Source organism: Rhinolophus sinicus, linkage group LG09 (genome assembly GCF_036562045.2).
Source record: "Rhinolophus sinicus isolate RSC01 linkage group LG09, ASM3656204v1, whole genome shotgun sequence".
NCBI classification, from domain to species: Eukaryota; Metazoa; Chordata; class Mammalia; order Chiroptera; family Rhinolophidae; genus Rhinolophus; species Rhinolophus sinicus.
In genome coordinates this window covers 11026737-11050613 of record NC_133758.1, presented here as the reverse complement: position 1 = coordinate 11050613, position 23877 = coordinate 11026737, and the positions used below count along the sequence as shown (strand labels likewise).

The following is a 23877-nucleotide window of genomic DNA, read 5'->3' as shown; positions in this document are numbered from 1 at the left end:
AAGCTGGCCTTCACAGTGCGTAGTAAAACCTAGTAAGGACAGCTCACATGAGTCATCCAAGACATACTGAGTAATTGTGTTTTCAAAGTGCCAGTCTTCTGTTCTGTCCGGAAATCCTAATTTCACTATATGTGCAAGGATTTTGTGAAACTAGGTGTCACTGGCTAGAATTTCATTATCAGAGACCTTACATAACCCAGGTTAATCTCCTCTCAAAGGACCAGGAGGCTATTTCTGGAGGACGCTGGCATGCTGCCATATTCACAATGTGCCCCTTACCTCCAAACTGGGTAGAAATCCTCTGTAAACTGGAGGCCACTTACCACATCCAGACGCCCACATAAATCTAAGCATATGCCATGTACACTGCAGGCACACTCAGAAAACCGATTATTTATGGGACTTGGCAGAGAAGTCTTTATCAGGGCTTTTAGGCACAGTCTCTGTGACAGCACCCACTGTGACAGAGAGCAGGTAAAGTGAAAAATCATATATCCAACTTGGAAGGTCAATTCCTGCTCATATTTCTAATTATTAAGTACACCATTATCGAGAGCCTCGCCATAGCATCATTTCCTACTGTGATGGTAGACTATTCGTTATTCCAAGTTGTTCTTTTGTTGCAGATGTATAACAGCACAAGTAGAAATTGCTCGAGTGCAATCCCTTTATTTTGATGAAAACACAAAACAAAATTTTAGGCTTACTAAGATGGAGGCTAGTGCTTATTTCTCCTCTTCTCCTCTCAATGCCACTCTCACGGTTAGAGTGCATTAGTAAGTATTGAGGGTCCCTTAAAATAGAACTTGATTAGGGATCATCCTTTAGCATCGCCTTAATTGGTTTGTTTCCCTCCTGGCGAAATACTTGCCTATGAAGGAAAAGAAAATAATTTTATCTCACAGAGAAAAACACAAAGGCACATGAGGTTGCAGAAATAGGAACTCACAAAATAGAAGAAGACTCTATAGGCTCCTTCTAGCCAAAGATAGACTAGATTAAAAAATGCCACCATGGCAGAAATGTGACCATCTAAATGACAGTCACATCCATTGTACTACTTAACTCTCCTTGGCCAAGTTTTCCAATAAGGCCTAACTGAATAAACTAGATAAACAGCAAGCTTAAGTAGATAGATTATGTTTATACTGTCTATATTAACTAGCACACTGAGGAACCTAAATTAGTAAATACCAATTATAAGACTATTCAAAGGATGACCATATATCCTTTGTCCTTCTCTAAGTCTTTGCTGATAAACAGCATTATCACACATAGCCATGTTCTAAGAGTTTGTTCAGCATTATATTCAGTTGTTTGGCCAAAGTTCCATGCTACATGGCAGAATTCTCCCTCTCAAACTGAAAAGAATTGTGAGGTCCACGTGTAGGAACTCTGGAGCTGAAGAAATCCTCGTCTCCATATGGGAGACATTGTGGCCGTTCACAAATGTGCTGGCTCTCTTCCTCTCGGGAGCACAGTAGGACTGCTTTTCTCCACCTTGTTATAGTTAGACCTGCTTCTGTGACTGCACGGAGCTAATGAAACCGCAGCAGGAGCCTTAACAGCCAACGCAGGATTTGCCAAGTCCCCAGCCCCTGCTGCAGTGATCCTTAAAGTCTGTGCCAAGAGGGCACCTCTGTCTGCTTAGGTCTCTGAGTGTCTGTAGTAAGTAGGGTCCTCCTGCTGGCTTGCAGCCTGGGCTAGAGATGAGAGCGGACATGCAACAGACATCAACTGTGTAGCGTTAAGCCATTGAGATGTTGGGGTTGCTTATTACTGCAGTATAACTTAGCCTACCCTGACTAGTACAACAAAAATGAGCTTCCCTTAAGGAGAGAAACTAACCAACTGGGATGAACAGAATGATGACTACTGACGCTTCATCAAAAACTCACTTTTCATAAGTCAAACAGAGAAAGACAAATACCACATGATCTCACTTATATGTGGAATCTAAAGAAAAGAATAAATGAATGAACTAATCAGAAAAAGTTTCAGAGACATAGAGGAAAAACTGAGGGTTGCTAGATGGGAGGGGGGTGGGGATAAAGGAGAAGGTGAGGGGATTAGAAAGCACAGTCGGTAACCACAAGATTGCCACAGGGATACGAAAGTCAATTTGGGGAATGTAATCAATAATGTTGTAAAGATTTTGTAGGGTATCCGATGGACACCTGTCTTGTTAGGGAGACCACCTCAGGGATGATGTAGATGCCTGATCACTGCACTGTACACCTGAAGCTGAAGCTGAACAACAATGAATGTCAACTACAAGTTTATATATTATGTGTATAGTTACAAGAAGTGGAGTACAGCATTATGACTGTAGACAGTGGAAATGTAATGGCTGCGTGCGATGTCAGAGGGGTAGTGGATGGGGGAGGGGAGTTGACACAGTGTGAGAGATATAAATGATAAATGTCTAACTATTACATTGTTTTGTGCACCTAAAACTTATTTAAAAAGTATACTTCTCCCAGTTTTGTTTTGTTTTTTACATAACAAGACCAATTCACCTTCTTCCATTTCTCCTCAAAATTAAACGGCACACACTTCTGAGATTACAGACATAAAGGGGCACGGTGCCCGAATGGACAGGCACACAGGAATAAGGCCACATGACGATGGATGCAGATTGGAGTTATGCAACCGCAAGCCAAGGAACACCAAGGAAGCCAGCAACCCCAAGAAGCTAGAAGAGAAGCATGAACAGATGTTCTCTCTGAGGCCCAAGAAGGAATCAACCCCACTGATACCTTGACTTTGGACTTCTGGTCTCCAGAACTAGGAGAATAAATTTCTGTGTGTTTTGTTTGTTTTGTTTTGTTTTGTTTTGTTTTGTTTTGTTTTTTGGGCACTTTCAGTGGTGGGCACTTTGTTACAACAGCACTAGGAAACAAATACAGTGACTTTTACCTGCATTTTCTACCACACCTCAGCCAGTTGGGCATTTTCACAATGAGTCTTTACATGACGGTCCTGCACATCCCTGCATTTTAAACCTCAATGATTTCTAGGTCTTTTCCTGAAGTGAGTAAAAGAGGGTATGGGACCTAAGTGCTTCTTTCTCCAAATAAACTCCATCCAGATCAGAAGAAGGTCTTGTTCGTCTTTTAGTCTTACCTCTGCCCAAACCTTCTCAGAGCAGAGCACACTACCTGGCCCACAGCAGGGCCTCCAAAATATTTGTTAAGAATATTATAGAACAAACATTGGATATTACTCCTATTCTTTCTGCACCTGTCATCACATCACACACAAAACAGTGATTTAGGACAAGTGGCTCATTAAGTCTGTTAGTATTGGCTCCCTTCATGGCCAATTACCAAACAAGAAACTGGGTTTCTTTTGTCGCCACTCTAAATTAGTCCATCCATATATGGGTGCCAGCTATTCCATGGTCTATTAATGCCGTTCCCATCCATGATTACCTCAGGGCAAGCAAAGGAACAGCCCGTCACCAGAGCCAGCCTTGGAGTGTTTGAAGGACCAGGACATCATTAATCACTGAGGGTACGACAGGGAACCTAAGTCTTAAGAGTCAAAAGTAAATGTTCATCTGAAAAGGGGAGACTCACGTGCATACAGCCATGTCATCAATGATTGTATATACATACTACATCCCTCAACAGGAATTCTGTTTATTCATATGTTATTCATCTTAATGAGTTGGCTCACGGGTATGATGTCTATTGGCTTCCACAGATACTTGACTCTCTTTCCAAGCCTAAGGCAAAGCCAACTTCTCATTTGGGCTTGGGAAGGAGTTCTAATTACCTGAGAACCAGCACATTTCATTCTCTGGGAGAACTAAGTTTCACTGTATTGAAATGCTAACCAATACACATATTTCAGTCTCACACACAGAGAAAGCCCTCTTAAGGTCTTCTCCCAAATGACTTACTGCCTAGGAGGTTCTCCAGTCAACTTTATCATTTGAAATCACATCCTTACAGGCAAACAATGGTCCTGGAAGCATCTTTTTCATGACGAATCTTCCCAATTTGTGGTATTTAGGGGATGTTTTAATTAGCTCAGCTGTTTTATTATTCCATTAAACATTTCAAGGTAACTGCTGGCTTCCTACAGGTCTCAGGAAGACAGACTCCTTCCCTAGAGGTGGGTAGGAAATTTCCACTTGCCTACAGGCACAAGAGCCCATAGGGGCGAAGCCTCATTTGAGCGGTCAACCCTCACGCAGCAGATCATCCACTGTGGGCAGAGCCAAGTCTCACAACTAGTCAGCCTAGGAGTCAATCCCACCTACCGGCAATTAAAATTCAACTTTAACAGGACAATATACACAACAGAAGGGTCACCTTTGGAGCACACACACAGGAGAATAGAGAAGTGGTGCAAGTCAAATATAAAGGACACATACTACATAAGATAACCCAGCAAAAACCAAGAACCATAGGGGATCCACCTAACACATGGAAGCAAACACAGTGAGTCAGCCAGAATGGGGAAACAAGGAAATCTCCACTTGCTTTTACAGTTCTGTGGCTTTCTGAGACAAGCAGTTCATCTTCTTATTTCCTTTCCACCACTAATCATTAAATGTGGAAGGCCTTGGCTAATTCTGAGCACCTTAATCACAGCAAATCTGAAACAAGAGAAAATCAACTGAAAACTAGATTGTGCTCATGTTGGGAGTGGACTGGTCACCCAGGTAGAGTAGCTGACTGTCCACACTGAGTTCCAGAAGCGGTCTCAAACTTCTCAGCACTTCTCCTACAGATGCTCTCTGAAAATTCGGATAACCCAAAGGAGATAAATCCTCTTCATCGAGACACTTTTATCCACTGCAGCATCAATCAGGGTACCAAAGTGATGACAATTTTTGTAGAACAGGAAGAAAGGGCTCTGATGGTGCCTGGGTAGCACAGAATACAGAGCCAGAGAGGAAGCAGAGAGTGGAACATAGAATCCTCTGTCTCTGATCAGACAAAACACTGTTACCCCCATTTCAGAAAGGAGACAGCTGAATCCCTTAGAATTAAGAATGGTACCCTGCTGAACAACGAGAAGGTACGAGTTACTTGAAACATTGTATGAGTAGAGGACAGAAGAGAAAAGGGCAGTGGGACAATAACTTAGCTGGCTCCTTCACAATAGTGCCCAGAATTGTGCACAATTTCCCCACCATATGAAGATGCCAGAGCCATCCGCGAAAGTAATACATTAAGCCGTCACCAGTGAGGGCTCTAAAGAAGCAGGACATGAAAGAGAGGGTTTTGCATGAAAGAAGGGTGTCTGGCCCTGGCAGCACTGATGGGGGTGAGAAACAGGGTAGAGAGGCAGGGACCCTGAGAGCTCTGGATATCTGCATGAGGAAGCTGAGCAATGGGCCATAGCAAAGACCAAACTCGTCTCCTTACTGTTGGGAGCCAGCGCTAGCACTGATTTTATTCCTGTGCATAGGAGAGATTGTTTTACGAGGGGAGAGAGTGGCCAGGAGGAAATCAAAGCAGGAGCAACAATGAGCAAAGCCAAAGATTTTGTGCGTAAAATCCAGTGTTCCAAAACCTCGACAGTAATATCTCAGGTTAGAGATTGCATAGCTACAGCCACACAGCGACGTACATGGCCGTGTGTCAGTAATGAGTCTGTCTCTGAGTCACAGAGCATGTACTAACAATGGCAAAGATTTCATTTTCTCACAAACAATGACTCCAATGGTGCCTCGGTGACTTGGTGGTGTCAGGGCCAACGTTGCTGCAATTCTCAGGTTGTAAGACAGCAACAGTAGCTCCCAGGAGCAGATCAAACACGGCACGCAGAGGCAGGATGCTGAGGACAGGACTACGACAGGCTTTCTTCTGGACCTTCCTCTTGCCAGGGAGGAAAAACCTTTCCTGAAAGGTCCCAGCAGACTTCTTCCATTCCTGTTGACCTAAACCACATTCCCGCCTTTAGATCAGGGACTGCTCCCAAGTTCCCTAAAATGGGTAGATCCCCATCGGATGCCTGTCCAAAATAGGCCACCCCTGCTCCTTCCTCTGAGTGTGAAGGAAGGGACCAGGGCCCTGAGCCCTTTGGCGGGCTCTCCCTCTATGGTGGATGAGACCTGAGAGTAGACCGAGCGCTGCTGCATCAGAGCAGAGCCGTTAAGACCGGCAACAGCAGGAGACGGGAGCTGCTGGGACCCCCAGAAGAGAGCAACGCGCCGGTCCCACACAGATTTCCTCTCCAAATTTAGAAGCAAGAACTAGCCTTCCCAGAGGCTTTTTTGAAACTGTTAAGAAATTACAATTAGACTTTGTGCTTCTGCTAAGTCTTTCATCCCCAGGAGCTCAGGGCACTTCCTTGCATCATCTCATTAATCTTCACAACACCATTCGAGGCAGCTGGCACCTACTGTCATCTTTATTTTCAGGATGAAGGAACTGAGATGTAGGTACAGGTTAATGACTTGCCTGATGTCATTTGCTCAGTGAGTCACCAGCCAGCTGGGGATGAGACCAAAATTCATAGGGGAAAATAGCTACCTCAGCTCCCTGAAGACCCTGGGCAAGTAGGTGGGTCATTTACGTACCCAGGTTGGATGGAGAGACGTCAGAGCACTGGGCAAAGAGACAAGAGGAACAGAGTGCAAGCCGTCACTTCCTGTCCAGGCACCTTGGGTAAGTCCCCTGCACTTTCTAAACACTTTCCTGATTTAAAAAATAAAAACGGTGACACCTACCCCGTCTAATTCATTGAGTTATCCCGAAGACAAAAGGAATGCTTCAAGTGAAAACATGTGAGCTAGGCCATGTTGTGAAATCTCAGTCAATTGTGGGAGTTGATAGAACCAACGTTGACAACCGGCCTGCTGCTCTTGGCTCCCAACAATCATCCTAAACGGCAAGCAGACAATTATACAGGACTCTTCCCAGATGACCAAGACGTTCCTTTCTGCTATTCAATGTACTATGAGCCTATTTTCAGCACATACTGTATGGAATATGCGAGGCAGGATGCAGGCATAACCGGGAAGTGACCCGCGTCCTCTAGGAAATACAATCTGGCGGAGAAGGCAGACAAATAAACCACTTATTTCACTGGACGGTAAAATCAAATCAGGCTCACAATAAACAAGGAGGCCAAATAGGGTGGATGGCGTGGCGTGGGGTAGGGGGTGGTCCAGAAAAGGTTTGGGTCAGCCAGAGAGCTGGGGGGGAGGCAAGTGATGGGTGGCAGTGCATAAAAGCTGAAACAAGAAAAATCCTTAGCTCTTTTTTTCCTTCCCCAGCGTCCATCATTCTCCCCTTTGAGAAAGGCAAAGTCAAGATGATAGAGCAGCAGAGGCTGAAGGTCGGGTTTGCTTTGTTTATACCTGAGAGCAAGGATACTTGCAGTGAAAACATTTCCTCCGCGCCCCTCTCTCTGCGGGCAGTCTTACTTTCGGCCACAGGAGGGCGCTTCTTCTCCTCCGCTGGGCTCGTTGCAGCCAGCTCAGCCCAGCCTCCCAGCTGCAAGTGTCTGAGGTGGGTTGTGTCTCCAATACCTGCAGTCTGGAAGCACTGCCCGAACAGCTGGGGGACCTGGAAGACAGGGTCACAGGCATGTCCAACTTTCAACATTTTATCTTTTTTTTTTTAATTGAGCCAAGAGAGATGTTCAAGAACAATTACTCTCTCATCAAGCAGGTACGCTATGAGGACAATAATCTCTACAAAATGCCCAGGGAGCTATTGGAAGACTGTCTATCAGAGAGAAAGAAGTTCAGATTCATCAGGAGGTGGAAACAATATCTCCAGCCCTAGCAGAGAGGTTTCCCCATCCCAGGTTTAAAGTAGGGTGGTAAACAACTGACGTAGCAGGACACTGTCCCTTCCCAGGGACATCCAGTGTGATGAGGGCCCAATAAAGGAGAAGAAAGGGCTTCCAGATCTGAGACACAACCAGGGAGGGAAATCGGTCACCTTTCATTTATTTTTGCTTTAACAATTAATTGTTAAAATACCTGAAGGAAGGAAATTCTTCCTGCTGGCTCTGCACCAGGCAAGAATTCCTAAATTGCACTAATTTGGCTGCTCCCCAGTCTCTTTGTTCTTTCCACACCCTCGTGTAAACATTCCCATCCACCACCACCCTGCACTATTGTCTCCAATGAATCAGAAAGATTTTACGATAAGGCAGGATGACATGCTGACAGCCAATCAGTAGCCTTTTACTTAAAACTCCCTCTCAGAATTAATGGAGACTGTCTTGTTTGTTTGTTTGTTTGTTTGTTTGTTTGTTTGTTTTTGCCTCCTAAGAATAACTAAGTCCACAATTTGGGGTTAGCCACTAGATTAGAGTGGCTTCTGGGGTAGAAACAGCCTAAACTTTCCTAAACTTTAAGACGAACAAGGACTATCACAGCATGTAGAAACCAAAATTACCAACATACTAAAATTATCCACTTCTCATAAAGGAAAAAGAATCTCAGATTATGGAAAAGATGTTTAAAGCACTCTAATAACTACATATAACACCCAAAATAGATATCAAATTATCCAAGAGATGCTTGACCTAAAATCCCATAATTTGTTACAGAATATTTGTCAAGCCACATGCCTAACATGTATACTGTATATGTTCATAGGTGCTGTCACATGAGTGGATTATCACCATCATCTCCACCACCACCACCACCATCATCATCATCATATGAGTGGTTTATCAGCCAGAGGCAGGTTCAGGGAAAGCCCAGTCCAGATGCTGCCATAAAAGCATTCTGTAGCTGTGAGTAAGGTTTATAATCTGTTGCCTTTGAGTAAAAGGGATTACCCTTGACAATGTGGGTGGGCCTCATCCAAGCAGTTGAAGGCCTTCAGAACAAACACCATAGTTTACTGGAGAAGGAATCCTATCTCAAGACTGCATCATCAACTCCTACCTGTGTTTCCAGCATGTTGTTCTGCCCTATAGATTTGAGACCTCCCAGGCCCTACAATAAAGACACTTTCTTAAAATAATTCTCTTTGTGTGTGTGTGTGTGTGTGTGTGTGTTATTGTTCTGTTTCTCTGGAGAACCCTGACTGATACAGATTGCAACTGAATCTATTTTATTTTTTATGCTACCTAAGTTAAAACAATGAAGAAACCCTCATTAATGCTATTTTACGTATTACACATAGCACAGACTTCTGATTTTGCTTGGGCACCCAGCCCTTCCCAGTAGCCCACCCACCTCACTGGATGCTGACCTGACCCCCAGCTTCAGGGGTAGTCCTGATTGGTCTGAGGGTGAGCCATCTCCTTGCCAATGATTGGCTCAGGGAGGGTCATAGGACTTACTCAGGGCCAATGAGATATGAGGTTTGTTGTGGACTTCCAGTAAGGTTTGGCTCAGGCTTCTGAGAGACTTTATAGAAGCAGCATTTTCTCCCCGCTGTTGGTGGAGAATAAGGAAGAGGTAGCCCTGGATTACTACTGGCAACTGCCCTTTGGTGGGAAATAACCTGGGTCTCTGCTGATGCTGTTGAACTGGTTGGATCAGCCAGCCCTGAAGCCTATACTGACTCTGGGTTTCCTTTTAAGTGAGCCAATACAGTTTTTACCGTGCAAACTAGTTCGAACCTGGCTAATTGTTAGTTGCTGCCAAAGGACCAAGTTTCCTTGCCCTTAGTTTCTTACCGATAAACTGAGAGAGTAGATAATCTAAGATCTCCTCAAGCTCTCAATATGTGTGAATTGCATGTTTACGCACTGGCATTAACTGTATTTGTGAAATACTGTTTAAAGAATCTATTATTATAGGTATGTTTCTAAATGCATCTTCATTTTTAGAAACAGTAAAATGGCATGTGAATTTTAAGTCCTTAAAGTATAATTTGATACAGTATTTTCCAGCAGCGTTAACCCTAGTCGAGCTCTGTCAGCAACAGTAACTTTCACCAATGTTTTGAATATATAAAAAGTCTAAAAAATGAACAACACTAGAAAAAGAGCCTAATGGAAATGGGGGAAGGATAAGAACACTTTCCAGCAAAGGAAATACAAATGAATCTTAAACCTCTGAAGAAATGTTCAACCTCCCTCATAGAGAGAGAAACAAAAGTTAAAATGACAGTGAGATTGTTTTTCTACTCAAAAGGTTGGCAAGTTATCAAAAAGTTTAATAAGACACTTTTGGAGAAGAATAAGAAGACAGCAACATTCATACCAATAATGAGAATTATTACTGAAGACATTACAGGTACGGTAGAAATGGTACAACTTTCAAGAAAAGCAATTTGTCATTATCTGTCAAAATTACAAATGCATATACCCTTTGACCCAGCCATTCCCCTTCTAGAACTTTATGCTACAGTTATATGTGTGCATGTATAAAATGATGTTATTTGTAACTGCAATAATTGGAAACAAATTAAATATGTATCAATAGACACATACCATAGATATACACAATAAAATAATTCCCAGCTGTTAAAGAAATAAGACAGCTCACTGTGCAGTAAAATGAAATAATCTCTAAATTGTACATTAAATAAAAAGAGCAAGATGAAGAACAATGAGTATTGTATGTTACCATTTATATATTTTAAAAAGAACAACTAAATATCTGTTATGTAGAAATGAACTACGACACTACACAAGAAACCTGGAATTGTGGTTATATCTAGACATTGAAACACGTGACTTTTCCTTGGATATATCTTTTATTAAAAGAATTAACATATGAATGTATACCAGTTATTTTAAAATTAATAAACTTAGGGGGAAAGCAAAGTCATCATTATAAACACATTTCCTGATTTGCTATAATGATAGTCATTTTGATGCTAAGTTACAGTTCTTATATTTTAGATAAATGATCATTAATGATCAGCTATAAAACCATAATTTGGTACATTTGTTCTCATTTCCCTTTCTGTCTAAGTAAGGACAGTAGAAAAGGATCTTGAACTAGGGAGAAGAAACGAAATTTATAACATTTGAAAAATGAGCTTGGTAGGCGTTTGGCTTTTCCATGCATTCCAGCCCTAAAGTGCCTTTCCTACACATCTCATTCATTCATTCATTCATTCACATCCACTCATTCAACGAATATTTACTGAATGCCTTTGGTGTGCCAGACACGGGGGCTGCAAAAGAGAATCAGACTCAGACAACTGCTGTCTTCACGCACTAAGTCTTTTCACTGTTGTCATCCTTCAAGCTGGATGGAAAGAGCGACGGTATAATCAACGAACTAAGAGCTGTAGATTCTAAGACACGAAGAACCCACCAGCAAAAAAGACCAGCATCTGGGAAAGAAGATTCTCATTCATGGATAACACTATGGGACCATAAAAAAACATTCCAGAATGAACCTTTTCCATTCCAGGGTTTGAAATCCTCAATAAATGTTCATTTTAGGAAAAAACATAAGAAAAAATAAAAGGAGGAAGAGGAAAACAAAGGAAAGAATAGGCCCAGCTAACAAAAATAATCCAGGAGAAACCACCTCTGATCCTGGGATTAACAGTCAGCAATTCATTCACTTCTTAACAACTATTTACTGAGAGAGAAACACTAAATACGTAAATGTATAATGTACTGGCAGGAAATGTACTTAGGAAATTGAAGAATCAAGAGGCAAAGATGTGTGAATGTCCTCATGGCGTTTAGAAAAACATAGCTGAAGAACAATGTCAGTGTCTCTGCTAGAAAACACACCCAGCAGTTATGTAACTCCACACAGACAGTCGTGGATCTTTAAAGCAGAAACAGAATCTTACTCAGAGACAGGGTAGGAGTCTACTCACATGGGATGGTGTCAGTGACACTTACGAATTGCATTCTGACTAAGAAACACTTCCCCCCACAATTTCTCAGCCTCAGCTTTCCTTCTGTAGGAAACAGCACTTTGTTTGGGATTCACATTTTGAGGTGAGCGTCCAATTTTTAAATGCCTTGGAAAGGGAATACGTAGACTTGAATTCATACCAAGGTAAAAATAGCCATTATCTGACACTGTTGTGAGCTGTATAGGCTTTCTGAATTCAGGGGAGGACAGGGCATTGAAAAAAAAGTAAACACATGCAACATAAAGGCTAGAAGCCCCCAAATCAAGCTTCAGCTGCTGTGCTATTTTCTCGCAGACAATCGCAGAACAGAAATACTCTTTCTCCCTAGAGAGAAAAAAGGTATTTCTGTTAAGCTTCCATAGCTTGTTAGAAATACCCCTTAGGAACATACAACTCCCTTTGGAGTCTAATTATACATTCACCCAGTGGTGTTCTCATCTGAATTTAGTTTCCTGGGAAATACCCAGGAAGAGAGTGCCATTTTCAGACAGGTGCACTAGGGAATGACACATTATAAATTAATAAACATATTCTGTTTTATATAATTTCAACTCTGATGAATTTTGCAAGGATGATAGAGCCAAAGACCCAAACCTGTGAACCCCTTAGGTAGATTTTTTTTTATTTGATAACTAAGGGATTTGATAACTAAGGGAATTCACTTCCTGGTTGTAGACAATGAAAGGAAGAATCCATTCCCAAAAGATGTGGGCAAGCAGATGCTGTGGGCTAAGTACAGGATTTCTGAGGACAAATAGGACCTGCCTCTGTCCACGTGGGGCCCCCCACGACCAGCAGTGAAGCAGACGGGACCAAAACCTCCAGGTGAGTTAAGGCTCACATTCAAGATTCTCAGTTCCATTTGTGTCGTTGTGTCAGAGGAACTGCTCCTGGTGTCACTGGAAGACATTGCATTTTATAGCTTCAGAGCTGACCTCTTTGTTCTAAACACGTCCCCAGAGTGGCCCTTTAGCAACTTAAATGTCAATCCTGTATGCACGTCCTCAGGTAGGGTGAGGGTGGGAGGTTTGCACAAGGAGCACAGGGCCTCTAGGGAGGAAAGAAATAGAGACCTCTACCCCTTGTTAAAATTCGAACTGGGGTACTGCATTCAGAGTTCTCCAGCTGAGGCCAGATGCCAGCAGTAAAAAGGCAGTTCAGGATGAGAAGCTCAGCAAAAAAAAAGAAGAGAGTTCTAGGCAGGGGGCCTGAATCCAAATACCCAGGCCTGAATGTTTGAATGTCTACTGGTGCCAATAGTGGTGTTGAACCAGCCACATAATAATGAACTAGTAACCAAGAGGTGAGTGTTAGGTGTGGGGATGAAAGAGAGGGGGAGAGGGAGAGAGGGGGAGCAGGAGGGAGGGAGGGAGGGAGGAGGAGAGGGAGGGAGAGAGAGAGAGAGAGGGAGGGAGGGAGGGAGGGAGGGAGGGAGGGAGGGAGGGAGGGAGGGAGGGAGGGGGAGAGAAAGAGGAGAGAGAAGCAAGCTATTGGCCTGGAAAAACTCATACTAAGGACCTTTGACGTCAGGTCTGCTGACAAAGCAGTATATGAGAATGCTTTCATAAAAAATGCCCAAAGTTACTGCAACAAGAATGGCAGCCACGTGTGAAAAGGAAACACCCGAGAACCATAGGTTAGCATCTCAGCGTCATTCAGGGGCTCCGCTGCCCATGCGAATGTAAGCCACTGCCCATACCAGGCTTCACCTTCCAATGCTCCTGGCACAACAGATAGCTGCAAACCACAGAAGCCAGCTGCATTAACCTAAGCACAAGGACAGTTATCGGAAGGATGCCAGGTGGCACACAGGCTCAACGGGATGGCTGAACAACTGGACTTGGACAATGGTCAGGAACCCAGGAAGGCTGGGCAGCGGCAAGAATGACTCTAGGACAGGGCCTCTACTGACACTCAAGGCCAAGGGGACACAGATTATCAGCAGACCCTGTGTCTTCGCATCACTCCCTGGAGATTCAGCCCTAGACTTAGAGGGTCAGCCTAGCAGAGCTGAGTCCTTTCCCTCAGGCCGGCTGTCAAGGGGCAGGGAGGGAGCTCTCCCAACTTTAGGCTCTGCGGCAGGAGGAGGACCCTGCCCCTCACCCACTGTGCCCCCCACCCCCACCCCACAAAATGCAGGGTGGGGAGGAGGCTCTGGGAACCGGGTGTGGTTTGGGGCAATCAAAAACTGACAAGAGAGGCAACCAAGAGGAACAAGAGGAACAGACTCCACAGACAGCTAACCTCAAAGTCCACACAATTCATACAGCCTGTCTTTAAATGTCTGAAGATGCTGCCATAAAAAGAATGATTCCAGCTTTGAGAGTAACCCTGAGGAATAATACCTCCTTGGTTAACTGCAAGAGATAGCTCTGCAGAAAAACCAAAAATGGCTGTTCAACCTGCCCTTCACAGTGTTGTTGAGAAATTTTGAGACATAGGTTATCCAAAGCACATTTCAAAGGCAACTCAGAATTATAAGTCAAACAAATTTAATGTTAATTGTATGTTTCATACAGCTAGCATATTAGAAATGAGTCAAATTTATGATATAGTAAAGTTATATTTTTAATGTAGTTACATTCTGTAATATATTAGTGTCTATTTTAAAATCAACATACCCAGTACATTTATGGTTGTTTTATGACCTTGAACACAATTTTACTATTCATATGATTATAAAGACTTATAGATATTGTGGATTTTTTTACATAAATTGTATATTCTTACTCTGGTCCTTAAATCCTGTGAAACAAGCAAGTAACCTTCAAATCATTTAAGGTTGACCCTGCCTTCCACAATAATCTACTTTATAACATAGTTTCCAGGGACACAGTGAGAGCAAAAACTGAGGCCTGGCTATTTGCTGTACTTTTGTATGCAATTTGTTTTTATTATCATAATAAAATGTTTAGGCTTTTTGGCTGGATTTCCTTTGAACCTATAACTTTTCGAAATTATATACATCTTTGGATGTTTTCTAAAGTATACATTTTCCAAAATAACATGTTCTATTAGTGTCTTGGGGCTCCAATGGGCGTTTCTACCAGCCGACACAGGAAAAGACTGTAATGAGTATGAACAAAGAGAAGGCCAGGGGAGGACATCCCCAGTGCGCTACTACACACTGGGTTAATGGCGTATACCAAAGCCGACGAAAACGGAGGATTGCGTAATTGGTCTTTTCCCAGCATTGCTTGCTTCCCATGCCAGCCCCTCATGCCTACATCCTGACAGGTCCCTCTGAACTGGACGCTCTCCTCAGCCCGTGTTGTGCCTTTGGCATGAGGTGAGGATACATGTGAGTTGAGGATGGAAATTATTCTGAAATAGATACCAAACTCATGGAAGGAAAACATGATTTGCATTTTCATGATGGCAACAATCACTCTACATCCTGGTATTGTGGGCTGAATCACGTACCCCCAACATTCATACGTCGAAGGTCTAACCGCCAGTACCTCAGAGGTGACTATGTTTGGAGATAGTCTTTAAAGTGGTGATTAAGTGAAAATCAGGTCATTCGGATGGGCCTTAATCCAATGTGGCCGGTGCCCTTATAAGAAGAGGACATTAGGACACAGCCACACACAGAGGGAAGACCATGTGAGGACATAGGGAGAAGACGGCCATCTACAAGCCAAGGAGAGAGGCCTCAGGAGAAACCAACCCTGCTGACACCTGGATTTCAGACTTCAGCCTTCAGAATTGTAAGGAAATAAATTTCTGTTGTTTAAACTACCCAGTCTGTGCTTTGTTACAGCAGCCCTGGAAAATTAAAACACTAGATCAGACAATTAAGTTTGTGAACTCATCCTAGAAAAAGTGCTACACACCTCACTGCTGAATATCACTATGGTCACCTTCGAAGTACTCCCCCTGGGAAGCTGTGCACCGATGCCAGCCCCTAGTCCACCCTTCAAAGCAATTTTGGAACTCTTTCTGGAATGGCCATCAGAGATGTCGTCGTATTACCCTTGATGTTCTGAGTGTCATCAAAATGTCTTCCTTTCAATATTTCCTTTATTTTCAGGTAAATAAAGAAGTCATTGGGGGCCAGATCAGGTGAGTAGGGAGGGTGTTCCAATCCAGTTATTTGTTTACTGGCTAAAAATTCCCTCACAGACAGTGCCGTGTGAGCTGGTGCATTGTCGTGATGCAGAGCCATGAATTGTTGGCGAAAAGTTCAGGTCGTCTAACTTTTTAACGCAGCCTTTTCAGCACTTCCAAATAGTAAACTTGGTTAACTATTTGCCCAGTTGGTACAAGTTCATAATGAATACTCCCTCTGGTATCAAAAAAAAAAAGTTAGCAACATCGGTGCAACAAGTTCACGAACTGAATTGTCAGACCTTGTACTTGAGTAAACTTTAATAAACTCATACTCGTCATTAGCATCAGGTGCAGGGTCAAGTCCAAGGTCCTCAGCAAGTCCTCACAAGCCTTTCCAGTCTGAGTGGGCGCCCCAGTCCTCCCACCAGTCTCCCCCACGCACCCACACTTCAGCTCGACCAAGCCCTTTATATTCCCTGACACCAAAAGTAGAATGGCCCCTTGGAGCCCATATTTCCACATATATTGATTCAGAGATTCAGGCTCTTTCTATCTTATGCACCATCATTCTCTAGACCTTGATGTTCTTCAAAGTAAGTAGAACAGGGAAAGAGAGTGGATGTAGAAGACACTCATATCTGTGTGGAGGTGACATCATCACTTCCACTTACATTCCATTGGTGAGAACTAGTGCTGTGGTCCCACTTGGATACAGGGATTGCTTAGCAATGCAGACTCTGGCTGGGCAGACACCTCTCAGTGACCGTGCTATGGAAGGGAATGTGACCGTACTGGACAGCTGGCTGCCCTGCCACATTTCCTTTATGCCTGATCAGACTGTCACCAGCAGCTTAGCCTGTCCTATTCCACCACCTTCCCACTCCACCTATGAAGCCTGTCCAGGCTGGTGGGCGTGGCCTGTTCTGACATCAGCCTCTTTAGGATCTTGAGTGTTCAGGATTCACCCTCCCACCACCATACTTGGGGGTGTTATTAATGTCTTCCCTTCTTCTTCTTCCTTCCCTTATTGCAAATTCACCTTGTAAATTCTACTTCTGAATTCCGAAAACCCCAGGAATTTGTCACAGTGAGTCCCCAAAAGGCCTCATGGTATGGCCAGTCCTGGGAATGATGGGGAAAAAGAGCAGAACAGGTCCCTTGGTCTACATTTGTCATTCATGTGGGGGCAGGAGGCTTCTCTCAGGAGCTCCAGGTTGGCTCGACCCATCCCACACACCCTGAATTCACATCCACTCTCTGTAGGGCTGGTGGTAAAATCACAAAAGAGAGATAGACACGCCAGTGATTTGATGAATTCTTCCTCCAACGGAAAAGATGAACTTTTAAGCACAATTACAAGGCAGTGTAAAACACACCAAAACAGAGGTTTAGAAAGATCCACAAAGACAGATGAAGCGGGATCTAACTTGGCCCAGAGTAGTGTAAGGCTTCTTCTAGGAGGCATCATTCAAGCCAACGATAAACAGATGAAAGGGAAAGGATGTACATTTCAGACGAAAGGTTAATATCTGTCAAGATACGGTTGTGTGAGTAGCCAAAAGCTGCAGAGCTCAAGTGTCCATCAACAGATGAAGGGATAAACAAAATGTGGTATACACAGATGATGGAATATGATTCAGCCTAAAAAGGAAGGATATTCCGACCCCTGCTACAACAGGGATGAACCTTGAAACGATTATGCTCAGTGAAACAAGCCAGACACAAGAGGATACATAGAGTGTGATTTCACTTCTATGAAATCTTTTGAATAGGCAAATTCATAGAGACAGAAAGTAGATTTGAGATTATCCAGGGCAAGAGGCAGAGACAATGGAGAGGTATTGTTTGAGGGGCACAGAGTTTCTATTTGGGAAGATGAAAATGTTTTGAAAATCGCTCATGTTCATGGTTACAACAGACACTGTGCCTGTAATTAATGTCATTAAGTGGTACACTTTAAAATGTCTAAAATGGCAAGTTTTACGCTATTTATATATTTTACCAGAATTTTAAAAAGAAGACATGGTTGAGTGAAAGGGTACAGGGAAAGGGAAGGAGTTTCTTGATGACCTCTACTTTTAAACATCGAAAAATCTAATCAAAAATCAATTTGGTTCTTGGCTATGGCTTGCAGCTTCCCTTTCTTACACTAAAAGGGGAAGAATGGAACAAGATCAGAAAGGAAGCCACTCTCAGAAATTCAACAGCTGGGAGGGTCTGCAGGCCCCTGAGACACTGCTTTCTTTTTCGTGGATTAGCCATTGGTGGGAAAAAGAAAAGCCCTGTGTACTTCAACTATGATTTACATGTTCTTTTTATTAGACAATAGTCCATTAAATTATATTTAATTAAAGCTGATTTGATTGATGGACGAAGGTGGCATAGTCTGTCTCTCCAAAGACAACGTAGGTTTGCGTCATTGATCTAAAACACCCTCACCTTTTGGCAACCATGTGGCAAAATAATTTATATCCTTGGTAAAAGTAGGTGATACTATTGATCTACAGAACTATCATTTCAGTCATTCCTGCATAGCACAGGTTCTTAACTGTTACTAAATCAGCTGTTCATCAGCTGACACATCACAAATTGAAACTACACACACAAATCGCATGGCTGAACTTGAAAAGCCAAACCTGTTTTTATTGCAGTGTGGAAACTAGAAATGGGATTTCATTCTGCTGAGGTTATCACATGGAAAAAAAAATGCAAAACATCCCTCCTTTTAAAAATAATAAATGGCATAAATCATCTTGACAGCTGACCATTACACTGTAACATTGCAGTGAGTTTTGCACTAATAAGAAGCTGAATTAGATTAATAACTGCATTCTCCTGAACATTTCAAGGAAATTTAGCCTTCACATGTCTGAGCAAATTGCTTGGGAAACATTAACTACCTGATTCTTATCACCAAAAAACATTTTCTTTACACCTATTTGCACATGGGGCTTTGCTAAGCACTTTCTAAGCAATTCAAACTGATGGATTATATGATCTAAAAATGCAGTTTTTCTATTAAAAAGACAACCTGGAACTTGTTTAGTTAAGTGCCAAGCAGCACTGACTTTTTTTTTTAAGTTGGATTATTTCTGATTATAAAAATGTAGGGAGGTCTTATTTTATACACAGGATATATCTTACATTGTCTTGTATAAGTTGAACTTGCATAATTCAAGAATGATTATTATCTCAAGGGAATAAATATAAAATAAGACATGTATTCTCAGAGCACATTTACAAGTTGTACTATAGTTTTGCTTTAAAGCCACTTTTCCTGGTTCCAGCGTTATAGCTAATATTTCACATATTAACTATTCCGTGTTTCATCGTGGCTATTTGCCCTTCTTCTTGGCATCTTAATACATATAACTTCTTTTCAAAAGCTATTGATTTGGGAATGCATTTTTTCAGCATAAGCATGTGCACTACTATTTAATGAATACGGTAGTTCCCGTTATCTGCAGAAGGTTACATTCTAAGACCCCCGGTGGATGCCTGAAACTGAAGGCAGTACCAAACCCTATATATACTGTGTTTTTTCCTGTATATACATACGTACCTTTTCACTTAAAGGAAGTATTTTATGGCTTCTGTTTGGCATATCCAAATTACCAGCATCACTACTCTTGTGCTTTGAGGCCATTATTAAGTAAAATAAGGGTGACTTGAACACAAGCATTGTGACCCCCCAATAGTCAATCTGATAACCCAGATGGCTACTAAGTGACTAACAGACAGAGGGAAGCATCTACAGCATGGAGAGGCTGGTCAAAGGGATGGTTGATGTACTGGGCAGGACAGAGCAGGACAGCGAGAGATTTCATCACGTTACTCAGAATGACACACCGTTTAAAACACGAGTTGTTTTTTTCTGCAATTTTCCATTTCATATTTTCAGACGATGGTTAACCATGAGTCACTGAAACTTCGGAAAAGCAAAACCACTGATAAGGGAGAATTACTGTACTTGAATGACACTGTTATTGGGTTGTAAAAATATTTTACATAATAATAACAGTGAATGTTGAAATAATAGTGTAATAGTAAAAAAAATTACTTGTAGCAGTTCCATGCATATAAACAACAATATGGTTTAGAGGATTGTGCAAAGCTAGGTTGGTATTTTTGTTTACTAGTTTAAGTGGCAAGTCATATTATAAAAGGATAAACAAGGTTTGCAACATTCATCCTGCCTATCATTTTGAGATTGCAAGATTCTTGACAATTGTTTTTTAGTGTGGCAGGATTGACATTTTAATCTTTGAATTAAGATTTTATTGGAATTTTTACATGGATATTTTCACATTCACATGCTCCATAGGGCTTCCCCAGGGGGTAGTGGAGGAAACTGGGAATGGAGTGTTTCATTAAAGCTCATGGTGGTCAATGGACAGACAGGTACAGAAGATGGAAGAGACCCACCATCAGCTAGGAGAGAGGATTTCAGCTCATGTCATGTCTACAAGGCAGGAATTACAGGGCTCAACTTCTCCAGAAGATAAAGATTACTCACAATCCATATTTACCCTTAGCACCTTCCTCCTCCCACAGTCTGAGAAGGGGTAAGTATTTCAGGTAGAGAAATTGGTCTGTGCATTAATCCTGGCTTGGTCACTGCTGCCCAACCGAGGGGAATTAAGTCCCTCCCTCTGAGCCCAAGCTTTGTGAGAGATGCTGCTAATGTCCGCCATGCTCCTCCCTGTGAGTGGTTGTAAGTAGCAAATGAACTCACTGCAGCCATTCTCAATAGAGGGAAGCATGCCAATCTAGGTCCAAGGGGACTTGTGTGGTTTGATAAAACATATTCTTTCTTAAACAGAAGAGCAAAAATGGAGGTACCACTAAAACTGAAAATGTACTAGATTATTTTAAAATAAACTTATAGAAAATGTAAAAAAAATTCCAAAGAACACTGAGAAAAGGGCAAAGAATTCATTATTCCATTACTAAGAAATAAGCTTTCTAAAATTATAATGTACTTTTTTCCTTCCTTATTTGTGCCTTTATTTTTTATATTCACAAAACATATATCTAATAAAGAGCTTGTATCTAAAATATATAAGGAACTCTTATAACTCAAAGATATGAAGACATATCACACAATTTTGAAAAGGGCAAACAATTTGAATTGACATTCACGAAAGAAAATAAATGGCTACTAAACACATGAAAAGATTTTCAACATTATTAGTCATAAGGAAAATGAAATTAAAACTACGAGATACCCATATCTACCTATTAGAATGGCTAAAATTAAAAACATTGACAATGCCAAGTGTTTTAGATCACCAGTATATACACAATCAAAACTCAATGAAGCATACCCTTTAATGTATGCAATTTATACTAATATTGAATCTAAATTAATGTTTTTTAAAGAACCTCAATGGCTTAAAGCCATAAATATGTATTATGGTGCTGGGGGCTAATGAGAGTCCACTGCTTTAGGCTGCACTCAACTAAGCTCGGCTGGGTACACTCATTACCTGTCTGCAAGTTACCTGTTTATAGGCAAACTGTTCTAGTTTACAGGTAATCTGCTCTAGTCTGGCTTTCCTGAGACCCCTTAGCAGGGAAGCTCTGGTCTAAGTCTCTCGTCTTCTTCTTGAGACCAGAGGGCTAGCCTGGCCTTGCACTTCTCATGGCAGTGACAGAAGCACAAGAGGCAGTAAATGGTAATGCACACACACACTCTTGAGGAATAGGCGAGGAACTTGCACCAGGTGACACAGCTAAGCCCAGATTCAGCAGGGTGGGAGGAAGAGTAGACCTTGCCTCTTCAGTGAGAGAAAATGTAAAGTCATGTGACCTAGGGTGTGGATATTAATCAGTCAACCTCAATGTCCAAATGGAGATATCACGTGGGCCATTGGAAATGCATGTATGGAATTCAAAGATCTGGGCTGAAGATGTAAATTTAAGGGTTATCAACATAGAAAGGTAACTGAGGCCATGTTTTAGATGAATCATTTAGAAAATACATGTTGATAGAGACTGGAAGAGATTCAGGTTGGGGAAATAAAGAAGCAACAGTAGGTACTGAAATGGAGTGCTGGTGAAGTTGGTTTAGGGTCAAGAGAGAATAGTATTCTAGAAGACAAACTAAAGACGTGTTTTAAAAGGGAGAAATGATCATTTGTGTCAATTACTGCTCCATGAACTACATAAAACCATTTTTAAATGCTGCCTGGTTCTTCCTAAGGAGTCATGTCACTGTTGGTATATTACTGTGCTAAACTAGGACAAGTTTGCTATTCTAAACTTAGTTAGAATCTAATAAAACAACCTGCCCTACCATACCCACTTTATCTGCAGACACATAAATGAGCCAGTTACGATTAGTTGAACCCAACCTAAACCAGATCTTTTGTTACGTTCATTCATTGATAGATGCCAGGGTAATGTCCAACATTAGCAAGATCTGTAGCTTAATTATTTATGTAACAAGCACTTATTGAGGACCTAGTTTTGTCATACACTGCTCTAAGCAATGAGGCTATAACAGAAAATAAGTTTCTAGCTGTCACAGAGTTTATATTTCAGTGGTAGAAACAAACAAAAAACATAAACAATTGATCATATAAATTAGCAAGTAATTTCAGATAGTGTTGTGATGCTATAGCAGAATAATGATGCTGGGGAGGAAAAATTTTCCTCTACTCTTCAAGGTTCTTCTAGCTGATCTAATAATTATATTAACATGAAACAGATTCACAGGAGAAAAAACAATTTAAATATGTATGTACTGTAAGGGGGGCGGGGGGTCCATAAAGACAATGAGACCCAAGGGTAAGTTGAGGCTTATAGGCTATTCTGAGCTAAGGAGTAGGATAGGGACCTGGGGTTTCAAAGAGGAGGCGGGTAATTCACAGGACAATAGGAAGAGCAAATGTTTAGTAGTTAAATGTTTGTCCTGCCATACAAATAGGTCATTCAGATAAAGAATTATCTCTTTTTCTGGGCCAGGCCCCCCTATCTAACTTCTTTATATAATTAAGGGAGGGGTAAAAGTTTTTTTGAGTTTGCTGTTTGCCTTAAGGCTGAAATAGTCTGCATAGCAAAGCAGCACGTATGGGGATGCTTGTTCTGAACCTTTTCAATGATTAGAGAGTGACTGGGGGGATTACTTTTGATCCTAGGGTCAGGGAACTCTTCTCCAAGAAGATGATAAATAGCTGAGCTATGAATCATTCAAATTAGACAAATCCTCAGTGAGTTTCATTATAGCTCTTTCACCTTCCACTACTCCTGGGCTGCTGCATAGAAAGGGGAAGCCCAGCATCATCTCCTTTTTCCTCTTGCCTTCCCCACAGTCCCCTGAGAGCTGTAAATAAAAGAGGGGAGCAAGAATGCCAGGGAAGGTATACCAGATGCCTGTTGTACAATGTAACCGCAAACCCAGTCTCTTCTGGCCAGACAGGAGCCCATTTGGAGAATCGGGTTCAATTAAAGCTTGTTGAAAGACAGAAAAGTTTCATTTGATTCCGCAACTGTGCTTTCTCTGTGGCAGAAAAAGAAGGCATTAAATTCTGCCGAAGGTAAAGTCATGACTGGCCCAAAGCTGCTTTGACTGGCCATCTCCATCTGGCATTCTGCTATCAGAGAAGGAAAGAAGGTGCTGGGTGATACAGAGACCACATTTCTCTGAGACTCATCAACACACTAGGGTGGGAGGACTCATTCTTGGAATAAAGGCACTGGCTCAGAGGGATTCGAAATTTTACTCAAGGTCGTCTAGTTTATAAAAGACAAAAACAGAATATGAACCGAGGACAGTTTGTTTCCAAAGCCCATGTTCTTTCAACTAAATGACGCTGCCAGGCTGCCAAACTGGACATCAGAAAATATAACCCATTACAAGACACAGGGCAGAACCAATTCATTTGTAAAATTTTTCTAAGGGGCAAAAACAGAGAAGGAAAGAGATCAATAATGCCGTATTGTATTTTTAGTGATGGGCAGCGAGAACAGACACAACAATTTATAGAAAAGGAAGGGAATTTGTATTCCCTGGGGCTGGAAAGTTGTTAGACATTAATAGCAAGAAAATTGT

At 41.9% G+C, this 23877-nt stretch overlaps 1 long non-coding RNA gene across 3 annotated transcripts in view; it reads right to left on the bottom strand.

Annotated features, from left to right (window-relative positions):
* Window positions 1–23877, bottom strand: part of LOC109446175 (uncharacterized) — a 246233-nt gene that overhangs the window by 87426 nt on the left and 134930 nt on the right. For all 3 annotated transcript variants that reach the window (XR_012498722.1, XR_012498723.1, XR_012498724.1), the window contains one exon: window positions 7325–7532. This is a non-coding gene — a long non-coding RNA (uncharacterized LOC109446175). The remainder of the gene's footprint in view (window positions 1–7324; window positions 7533–23877) is intronic.